The sequence below is a fragment of the Plectropomus leopardus genome, chromosome 18, assembly GCF_026936395.1.
Source record: "Plectropomus leopardus strain MGB_pleo_1.0 chromosome 18, ASM2693639v1, whole genome shotgun sequence".
Classification (NCBI taxonomy): Eukaryota; Metazoa; Chordata; class Actinopteri; order Perciformes; family Serranidae; genus Plectropomus; species Plectropomus leopardus.
In genome coordinates, this window is record NC_142193.1 from 14916849 (window position 1) to 14928902 (window position 12054).

Consider the following 12054-nt stretch of genomic DNA (forward strand, 5'->3'; position numbering starts at 1 on the left):
CTGAACAAACTCTGGCCCTTCATTCATGCAGAACATATAACCACCCATTCTCTATCTTACAACTCATGCACAAACCCATATATTTACATCTTTCTGAGCTCTCGATTTCTTTCAAATGCAACGTCCCAGAATGCGCTATACTTACTCTGCATTACTGTGATGTTTACATCTGAGCTGGGGAGACGTGTTTACAGAACTGGAAGTAATAGGACTGCTGGAATACTGGGCCCATCGCAGCCCCGTCGATGCTTTTATACACCTGCAATCCGAAATTCCCTCACCCACTTTTAAAAATGCAATTAACAAAATTGTTGTTCCCCCCAGGGACCAACAACTTACCTGCAATTTACCTGAATCTATTAGTCAATTACCAGTTTGTCTTCAGTCTGACCCCATTGCCTAATGGCTTTGGAGGAAGGCCAGGCTCTGATTCCCTTTTAACGCTGTCTAATGGCCTGTCGACCTATACATTATGAATGCAAACTGACTGAACACAACCCGTCCCACCATTGCTATTAGAGCCTTTTTCTATTCATTGATTTCTCTCTTTACTTTTAGCTAATGATTTTCTCCTCTTTTTATGCATGCTGGTGAATCTGTTAAATACTTTCCATTGTAGACTCGACAAAAAGAGGATTTGGAATGCATTTGAAGTACAGAGATTCTGTTTGACCGCCCTGTTATCAAACGATAATGTGTAATGCATCCAAGATGAGCAATGTCTCTGTCACTATTTATATGTATATGTATGTATGAGTGTCTCTGTCTTTCCACCTGAGAGGAGAGTGGGCAGGACTGGCTTTGTTTCATTTCACCCACGATTTGAATACTAAGTGGCCAAACAAATATTAGATACATGATTTTTCATATTATTATTTAAATGATTTTTTTTTCTAAAAACCCTGTATACCATTTATAAACTGCTGGTTTCTGATGCATTACTTTTCAGCAGTTTGATGCTAGAAGGAAACAGTTTAAAGAAAATAATTTACTGGGGTGTGATAGCTACATAGTTTGTTTCTCCACATGAGTAAAAGCTATCATGAGAAATCTGGTCAAGACATTTGCTGCTGTGCACTGGAAATACCGAAATCTGTGTGCTGCCACCTTGTCCGCCCTCCATCTCACTCTCTCCTATCCCCTATATCTCGCTGTCTGCATCTTTTGCCATTCCCCTGCCCTCCTTTTTTCACCATCCCTGACTGTCTTCTCCATCTCAAACTCACATCTTTATATCACTCCAATTTTCGCACGGCAAGATGGAAATTGAGTGGGAGGACTGGGTTGCAGGATAAGATGGAGGTCTCAGAGTAGACAAAAATAAAATCCAATTCCAACCAAAAAAACTAATTGCCCCCCCACCTCCCCAAATTGCAGCCCTCCTGACTGTCCTTGCCCATCTTCAGCAGGTCTCACCTGCACAGCTCCAGAATCTCAAAACCTGACACGCAGCAGGAGGGCAAAAATAGACGGACCATGCACCAAACCACCCCAACTCTCTCCTATCTGAGATTGGACACACATCATTGCCTTTTTTTCTTTTTTTCTTTTTTTTTTACTTTAAAAGCCAATGCATGCTTCATATCATAATGGAGTGTACCAGGTGAAGCTATGCTCCAAAGAATCACTAATGTTAAAAGTTGCCAGTCCAGACTTTTAAAAGGTCTAAACAATTTAAGGAGTCAAAAGAGAAAGGCACTTCAAGAAGCTGCATGCTGTTTTTTTCTGACTGTGCTTTGTGACGGCCAGCAGGTTTGATTTGGAAAGATGAGGAGCAATGAGCTCTGTGTCTGTTGAGACTTTCTACGCAGAAAGCATTGTGTGTCCATAGTGCTAATGATGAGGCAAAACCTCTCACAGCAGTAATAGGCGTCTCTTAGCCATCAAAACACTATAAAGCTCACAAGGCCACAGCTAACTAGGCTGACAGCTCAGTGGGAATGTTGACAGGTGAACGAAGAACTGGTGTTGAAAAAATACATAGCTGCAAAACAAATAAAATGAAAAGGGATTAAAGGTTTGAATAACACGTGTCTACTGCTTTCATAGATCTTTGCATCTACAGGGTTACAAAGTGTTCAAGGATTCGTTGATAGCAGCTTTGTTGAATCAAATTCAGATTTAGTCATCCAATTCTGTCTTTCATGTTGGGTTTTCTGTAACACAACCTCCGAAAATGGGAAAAACAGACATCCTCAGATATTTCTGGCCAGCAAAGTCAGGAGGCATCTACTTATTTTTGGAGGGTGAGCAATAAGGATCCTCCAGAGCTGTAATCTAGTTGAGTGACAGCAGCACACAATGCCTTTCTCCACACCTAACCAGAAGACATTCAGTAAAAGCAATGCAATTCATGAGAAGAGAACACAGACAGCGGGCGAGGTGAGAGAAATGCACTCAGCCACAAAGAGATAAGAAGGAGGGAAGAAGATGAAAGACAGCAAAGGTGGGAAAAAAATCCTCACAAGATCTTAAATTTTGTTCTTCTAACTACACATTTTTGAGGTAGATCCGCAGTCATTTGGGGGCCTCACCCTGACTTTCTATTACTGTTACCATGGTGTGTGCCCATATTGTGTTGGTTGTAAATGAGCACATCTTTCAAGACAAGCCCCATAAGACGGGAGTATTTAAAGATAATGATGTCATTGATTTGTAAAAGTCCACACTGTATAAGAACAAGACTCAACCCAGTTTAAAAAAAATACATGCATACATACATTCACAAAGTGCTCTTTTCTTAGGCAAAATATTACAGACTTTTTGGCAGCATTAGCCCCTCCTAGGTCCTCCTAACAGTTGAAGACCTTGCAGCATGGCAGACCCTCTGTCAACTTTCCCATTAACTGTTAACTCAGATATGCTACGTGCATAAAAAAAAAATCAATATCAGTATTAGTGTAGCCTGCACTTTATTTATTTTGTAAGCCCTTATCTCAAAGCCACCTGACTTCATTGAAAAAAAACAGTAATTTTATGACAGGGGACTTACTGGTGTAACACCAACATATTCTCATCCCAAGTCATCACATATTGCCGCTTTGCAGTGGACTTCCACATTTGCATATTAGTTTTAGGTATTCCTCTGTGTCTGCTATTTATGTTCTGGGATAGCGCTACTGTGATTTCAACAAAGGCACAAGGTGGGATGACGCTGCAAATTTTTATGTTTAGACTATGCAAGCACATGGCAATAAACCCTGGGACGTTATCAAAAGCACATGCTAGCACTGATGGTTAGGAGTAGGCAACAAGGGTAGGGATGGTCAAGTTTAGGCAAAAGGGCACATGGAAAAAGAAAAATCATCACATTCAGATGGGAAGAAAACACCCTACTCCCGCATGAAAGTCCAGGTTTGTTACTGGCAGGTTCCGTCCAGCCATATCCTCAACTGATGCCAACTATCTACATATCATATTGCCGCATCAGGTGCCATTCAGTATAACAATAATGCAAATGGCTCTGTCTGGCCACATTCTCAGCTGACGCCGTATTGATGCGAAAAGGCGGCTTTTGCCATCTGGATTTTACGCACTGCAAAAGCAGCAGTATTTAACGACTTTGGCATGAGATCAGGCTGGTATCACTGCCTTGATCACTTATTGATGAAGTTAAAGTGGTGATATTTCAAATACAGTGAACAATTCAACATTTTTTAGATGGTTAAAATACATTTGGCTGCAGCTCTTGTCCAGAGCAGGGCATTGTCTAGCTTCTTTACTGGTAGATTTGGATTGTCAAAGACTCTAGCAAAGCAACACAGGGTTGTTAACTTCTGTTCGAATGGTCTATTGGTTGGGTGATGTGCTCTTGTCTGATCAAACTCTTATTGGTTGGACAATTGTTGTTACTTTAATAAGGCCATGTGTCCACCAAAGCCTTTCTTTTTCTGGCTGAAAAAGGCAGTTGTTGATGTCAGCATTTGCATTTGTTCTCAGTCCTGCCCCTTCTCCACTGTGTTTGGATGGCTGGTTTCACTGACGAGTGCAGCGTTACCCAAAGCTAAACATTTTTCCATTATCATTTTTAATTGGAAAAGTGGATAAATAATCAGAAGACATTTAGTGTCAGATTTATCATTCTGGATTTATTTCACTAAATCTCCAAAAGGACACTGCAGTTCAAGGCTGGATTACAAAGCCTATGAAAGGGATATGATCACACTGGAGCCCTTGTTTGAGCGAGAGGATGGCTAATGTTAGCTTCAGGGCTAAAAATAGTAAGTCATTCCCTTGCATGCAGCGTTACAGAGATTTTTAACTATCGTAACGTTATGTTGTATATGATATCGTCAAAGTAAATTTTTATAGTGTCCACAATGTCAGAGTTTTCTCAGTAGTCTTGTTCAATATTTAATGGTGAGATTGACTCGCTGACACAACTCAGGTGGAAAAGTGTTACATTGCGCAGTCTATTTTTGTCTAAAATAATATTGAAGAGCACATATAAAACTAACACTCAGTCAGCACCATCATCTGTATTCAGTAATAAATAGGCTAAGAAGAGTGTCCTCTGAACAGCAGAAGGGGAAAAGGGGACACATACTCAATGTCAAAAAGCCTACCCAACATACCTAGCAGTGTTTACTGATTGTTGTCCAATTATACCTGATCTTCATTCATCTTAATGCAACATTTGTGGACAGTATTTCAATTCACACCAGAGCTCCTTCTAGCCTTTTGAGATTAAATCAAAACTTCACAATTTCAATCCTCTACACTTTAGATATTTCAAGCAATAAGCAGAAAAATCAATGCAATAAAACCAAACGTAGTTGCTCAATTAAGGTGCAAATTGTTTTGGACTCACAGGATTTACTGCAGCTATTATAAATATAGACACACAAACTTTTGAGAGGATTAGGTCAATCAAGGAGTGAACTAGGCCACGCGTATCCTCTGAGTTTGAGAGGGATCTGAATTTGAATCTGACTGAATGCACTGCCGAGTCCAGGGGGACTGAGAGGAGGAGAAAACAGCAGCAGAGATGGGTACAGTCGGGGAACACAATGCAGCCCATCACACTCTCTCTGTTAGATTTTCCTCGTAAGACCTCATTCCGAGCGTCTTTTGATACGGGGACATGGCTCTCTCAATCATTAAAATTTCCATAAACTTGCAATTTCATGGAAGATAATAAAAAAGGTCTAATTCAGTGGAAGCAAATAGCACCTTGTGTCCTCGGGCGCCCTTATCTCACAAACAGATATCAGATTGTACACTGTGCACGCAACCAAATTATATTTTTGTTTGCCTCAAAGTGCAAAACAATCTTGCAGACATCTAACGAGTGCTTTGAAGTACTGCTTGTATGCCGGGATGAGGCCATTTCAGCACTTGAGTTTAATCTTCCAAATGTGAAAAGTGCAATGCTTTCGCCTGGTTGATGTCAGGGAATCCTGTTTGTCTCTTAAAGAATCCTGTACTGGAAAACACAGATAAAGTAGTTGTGTTTTTTGTAACCAAACATCCAGATACTCAGGGATAAAATCCATCCACATGAAATGAGGTGCAGCATTGGGCTGGAAAGGTGGCGACACGAGGGTTAAGCAGGGTACAGTCTCTCCCGTCACGTGGGTGTGACCCTGGAACGCTTGTTTTGCTCACAGAGCTTTTGCTTGGCCATGATAGCTGTGATAAGCCTGAGCTTATTGTTCTGAAAATAGAAAACATACAAATACAACTTGTAATACCTCTGGCAGTCCATCAGCATAATATCATCTTTATACATTATTTATGACTTGGTTTAAAACTTCATAGATTCTGTTCTGCAATACCCTATTATTATCCATTATTTGGCTTCACACACAAAAGATTTTTATGAACTATTTGAACTTACAAATCCACATGTGTATGCACACACCGCCACACTGCAGACAAGCTCTCTTCACACGTTGTCAGAGACTGAGTGCTTCTCATCTCCATCCTCATTAGACAGCAGCAGATAGCTGGGCTCCACAGTCGCTGTGGAAAGAAGCAGCCAGACACTCTTCAAAACTCACTTGTCAATCAATCTGGAAGTTATCAAGATTTCACTGACCATGCTGTTGTCTGCAGGTTATGTTGTGGGTCAAACTAGCTCTATTTCCATAGCTGCCGCTGTTATTGTGTGCAAGTTAAAACTGTCTATGTTTAAGGTGTTTTTTGCCTGTGGAAAACAGCCATTATTTTGTGAAGACAACATGGGCATTTGAATGTGCTGATGTAGTGCAGAATGCTTGAATACTAAATGTACCATCTGTATGACAGAGCAGCCTGATCAGGGGCACTAACTGATAAATGACTTTGACTGACTTTGTTCAATTAGTTACTATTTAGTTATTGAGTCATTATTTTATTAGGTACTGGTGTATAGTCTAATAAAATCTAAAACTAATGCAATTAATCTTATATTCAGTTATTATTCACTCTATGGTCATTGTTGAGGCTGAAGTTATGTTGTTGTTGTTGCCCTGGATTGGTGACGGTTGTGTTCCAGGTGAGTCGGTGAATTTAAACACATAATGACCCCACAGAGACACATAATGGCCTAAAAAATACACAACATGACAACAAAGAGACAAACGATCTCAAAGAGACACAAATTGACAACAAAGAGGCACATAATGACAATAAATACACACAATGACCACAAAGACATGAAATGACCTTAAAGAAATACTAAAGGACCTTCAAGAAAAACAAAATGACTACAAAGGGACACAGAATGTCTAGAGAATACGCTAAATGTCTACAGAGACACAAAATGAGTAAAAATACACAAAATTGCAGCAGACGCATAATGACTAAACCAAAAAAAAAAAAAAAAAAAGAAGAAAGACTTCCACCAAGTTTGTGTGTGTTGCTCCTATGTAGGAGAGATGGTGGGTCCTTTTAAAGTTTAGGCCCATTTTCTCATAATCCACCCATGTACTATGACCCCAGGCCTCCAGGGGGTGCATGGATTACAACTGTCTTTTCAGTCACAGCATACAGGTGGCACTCGACCAAACTAAGCCAAACATAGCTTACGTTCTCCTGGAGACACAATGCTCCACCACACAACATAAATATTAGTTTAGTTTAGTTTAGTATCAAAGAATATCATCAAATAAATGTAAAAATGAAATATTTATGGTGTAAATTAAAATGATAGATTTCTCAAATGGTACCTGGGAGACTGAAGTTTGATTCATGTCCACTGCATCCATCTTTTTGATCTCCATCATATCAACCAACACTACACTCACTTTTCGAATCTGCCCTTGTTACATTGCCTTGCAGCTCCAATATGCTCTCTCTTTAATTAACCTACCATATGCTCATCATTTCTCATTGACCTGTCAATGCTGACTGTTCTTTCTACTACTGCTGTAATTACATGTGTTGTTCACTGTATTCTTTGTTTTATTAATACATTAATCCAGTTAAATGCATGTCTTGTTTTACATATACTGTATCACTTACTTGATTTATACATTGGTGATTCCATATTGCATGCTATAATTTATGATTGCTAATTCTACTGAATGCCTAGAACATATATCAGTGTGTGTTGCACCTGTTAATACATCAATAGATAAACCTTTTAGTGCTTGTTGGCTTCAGTATTCATGCACACTTAAAAAGCAGCTTGCTTTTGATGTTTGGACTAAAGCTTATTCACTTAAAGCTAAAGTTGGTAACTTTATTAAAAAATCTGTTTCATATTTGATGAAACTGCCACTTCATTCTGAAAGACGTATGAGAAGATTATTTGTTAAAGAAAAGCTCCTCCTTCTCTTCTCAATGATTCTAATAGCATTGACTAGAATCTACTACAATGCACCAAAAACACCCAGTTAGAGCTGAGGAGTCTCTAACACAGCTGTCAATCCTGTCAATCACTGTGGTCAAACCAGGCAGTGCTGATCAAATATGAATCCAGATTCTGTCTGCTCTACTGCCTATTTTTCACCTTCTTTTAGTGTACTGTTCAGCTGTAATTTACAAAGTTTGTGAGTTGGCTACTGGCTGGGCCAGCTTTCTCATTTTAAAGCTAAACAGTACACTAAAATATGTTTCTGAAAACGCTGAGGCATAAATAGGCAATGTGGAACAGAATCTCAGTTCAGAAGCAGTGATTGACGTGATTGACAGCTGCGTTAGAGACTCCTCAGCTCTGGTGGGTTTTCACTCACATGCGGTAAGGACGACATGTTCTCATCCCATTTTGTCACATATCGCCGCTTTGTCATTGGACTTTTGCGCCTACATATTATGGTTATATTATTTTTATATTAGGTTTAGCAAAAAAACAAAAAAAACATCATGGTTTGGCTCTATTCACACTGGGCTCCTGCATGAAAGTCCAGGTTTATTTGGACCCATCCACCACCTCTCCCTCCCAGCCTATAGGGACCTTCCAGCCTCTTATCTTATTATGTCTTTCCAAGCAGCGTTTCAACCTGACACCATTCAAGAGTGTATCATATGGTCACAGCAGTTCTGTCCGTCCGTATTATCAACTAACACCACCTGTCTGTATAGCAAACTGTTCCAGCAACATATCATAACATCGCAAAAGGTTACGCCAAAATCACTGACAAAGCAGTGGTATTCAGATGGACTTCAGAATGAGAATACGGGCTGGTAAGCAGAGGTATATGATTTTTTTTTCACCAATGATCTGTATCAATTAATGCCGTGTGAATATAGTGACAGTTTCAGCAAATAAGACAAAACTTACTTTTTTTTAAAACACAAGTTACCAATTACAGCTTTAACACCACATAGCATGTCTTCTTTGTCATGCCCCTGTAGAGGGTCACACCCTGGCTCTGTCTGCCCTGCAGCTTCACATACACTCGATCCCACTGCCCTCTGCATCCCTTTCTCAGACCACAGCACTACTCTTTTCACGTGGAAAATTGTTCTCAATTAACACAAACACCCTTCAGACCATCATTTTTTTCTCTAGAAATCCAGAGAGATTTTCATTCTGCTTTTTTAATGGTTCTGGTCATGACCTTTCCCATTCTGAACCTAAGTACTCCACCTCCACACTGGCAGCTCAATTTCATGGCTGTCTCTCCTCTTCCGAAAATACACTTACTGCACTCAAAATATGTTTTCTTCTTTCACAATGTCCCCGACATTTCTAAACTCTCTGCATTTGGTGACTCAAAACCGTTTATACAACTGCTAAGCCTTCACTCATGTCTCACCCTAATGCCCTTTGCAGTATGATTGTCCTTCACAGCTTTTTTAACCAGTCATGTAATTAAGAAGCATAATAGTGGACAGCTCATGGCAATATTTTCCATCACAGACTCACAGTCATGAATATTACAGATCAGATTTATTTTCTGTTCACTGTGGTAATCTTAACGTTTGAGTTATCTTCCTTTTACTGCAATGGGTGCTATTCCAGGTTTCCCAACCAAGTATTTGTTTTTTTTTCCTTTTCATTCCATTTTCTCTATATCCTCATCGAGAAAATCTTTCTGCAGGCTTTTGGGCACTTCAAGACCAAACAAGATGCAGTTTTCTCTCTGCCAAAAGTATGAGAAAAAAAACAGGCACACCATCAGACCAAAAACAATTTTGCACCTAATGCAAATGAGACAAAAACGTCCACATGGCAAAGTTTTACAGGTTTAAAATCACGTTTGTTGAAACTTAGATTCACCACCGACAGGTCAACTCAAGATAACTTAAAATGACTTATACACACATGCCTGTTTTGACTTGTAAGATAGAAAGTGAATATTGTTTTCTATTTAGATGCGTTGAGACTTCTGTTATTGTCAGCGTGTCCTGGGATCAAAGAGCTCTTTACCACTGAAATGCACTTATACTATCACTGAAACACACTTTGAAGCGAACAATACAAATGGCTGGATCTATTCCATAGTACTCTTGGCAGGAATTTTAGAGGTCATTGTGGATTAAATAGTTCAAATGAAAAATCTTCTCATTTAGTTACAGTGCAGCTGAAATTGGCATTAATTTTGTCTTTGCTGAAACAAAGGACTCAGTTGCATTAAATCCCTCAGCATATGTCAAGACTCTGGAGGTAACAAAACAAATACTGTGTAGCTAAATTTAATTTACCTGGTGTTCTTACATCAGTGCATCTTTCGGGTTTGGTCAAGTCTGTCTGACGTTCACTCATGCTGTTTTGGAGCCTCTAAAACAAAAAACATTCAGGTTAAATTTAGTTCAGCTGAGGTATATGCATGGGTAATAAGCATAATAGCTGCATTATGAACAGTAGACTTACACTGTGCCTCTGATGTTTCAGTTTGTTGGGTGGTAAAAAATGAGACACAGTTCTGTGCCAGGCTGAGGCAGAGGGTACAGAAGGTGTAGCTGCAGTCTCCTGAACACAAGCCAGAGAACACGTCCACACACATCTGGCAGCAGATGTCACAGCAGTGTTCAGAGCAATATCTCCAGTCGTCACACACACACGAACAGCCACCAGCCGGTCTGCATTCCTCCCTACTTTGCAGGCAGGAGTTGCAAAGCTTGCAAGACTGTAACCCCATGGGTCTGCCTGTTAAAAACACACACAGAGACACAGGGAGACGAGATATTGGAGGAAATCACTGTCTGGAAAAATGGTCTCCCTTTCAAGTCCAGAATTGGAATTGAGGATGTATATACAAAAAGGAACTCTGCGGAGAAAAAGATGCTGATAATTGACTGTCAGCCTGTCCCGAACATTGTACAAGTTCCCTGCTAACTCGAGTTCAGTCCAAAGTTCTTGCAGTATTTGCTGATGTTCTATGCAAACAGTTTGACCAACTTTGAGTTTTAACGCTTGATGTCATACTTTCCCCCCTGAGGCATAACTCCGGTCTGCTCCGCTAACTCCCCCGTTCACGAGACACGGAATAAAGTCAGCCTGAAGAACAAATCTGCCCTCCAAAAAAGCATGACAACCTCAAAAATCACTACCAACAGAGTTATTCTCTGTTCATACAAACCCAAAATGCTCATAACACCAAAGAAGTAATTTTTTTTCTGTTCCTGGCATGGAATTCAACAGAGAGGCTCTTTCTCAGACCTACTCGTCATGGGGCCTTCAAAATAGAGATGGTGGTAAGCAAGGATAATGAGCTTTGCAGCATGAATGGGGAAAAAGTTATTTAATCCAAACAGCACTAACCACCCGAGTTTATTAACGTAATGCTGATACTGATAGGATACCAGATGTTTGAAACAATTTGGAACAGTAAATTGCTTTTTGTTGTTACTCAGAAACATGTTTTAAGGAGAAAACAATTTGCAGATTTATTGTAATGATCCCCATTCTACACATCAAATAAGGGCTGAGAGAGAAAAAAAAATAAAAAATGATCAAGAGAGAACATACACTGAAGTTTGATCAATTCTGAATTTCCCGTCATGTGCAAAACAGATACCTCATATTGATCACAAATGATCATCATTTACTAAAACAGTCAGTCTAAAGCCAATTATATTTACTTCAAAACCAACAGCTGGAGAGATGTCTACGGGCACATTGCATTTTCTTAATGAAGCATGTGCAAAATCATGTTGTATAGTTTGCTTTTAGGCCCAGATACACCAAACTGACATCAAGGAACTCGTGGCAATGAAGGCTGACTTTTGCGTTGCTTTACGTTGTCCGTGTCTTGGCCAAAAAGTTGTTGTAAAACCCATTGCAAATACTACAGTCAGCAGCCAGTCAGCACATACCTTCATGAGAGAAAACAATGTCCATATCAGTAGGCAGTGGTAGTCTATATATGTATTAAAAATAGAAGACAGGGTGGAATCAAAATGCTAATTAGCCAGTTAGCACATTAACAACACAACCAGATGTTAAAAGGACGAAGCATATTAACCATGTGCTACCAAGCAGTTTTGAACCATTTATGCTAAAGAGCTCAGTGGCTTGAAGAAAATATTTCTGTACACTTATCTTTGCAGTGTAACACTTTATTTTGATCTTTTGATGTATCCATCATCATCAGAGAATACATGAAACAGCGATAGTCAGAAAGGTAAAAGCACCGCAAGCAATCATTGGCAGTATGTAACACACCTGTGCACAATCCTATT

The 12054-nt window shown here is 39.6% G+C and overlaps 1 long non-coding RNA gene across 2 annotated transcripts; it reads right to left on the reverse strand.

Moving 5' to 3' along the window:
- Positions 1-2883: 2883 nt before the first annotated feature.
- Positions 2884-10718, reverse strand: LOC148186455 (uncharacterized). 2 transcript variants are annotated; one of them, XR_015779694.1, is made up of 4 exons: positions 10244-10718; positions 10075-10150; positions 5840-5964; positions 2884-5656 (listed from the first exon to the last, which is right to left on the reverse strand). It is a non-coding gene; the product is annotated as an uncharacterized LOC148186455 (long non-coding RNA). The 2 variants fall into 2 exon arrangements; XR_015779693.1 differs by lacking the exons at positions 2884-5656; positions 5840-5964 and adding an exon at positions 9031-9512.
- Between the last annotated feature and the right edge of the window lie 1336 nt (positions 10719-12054).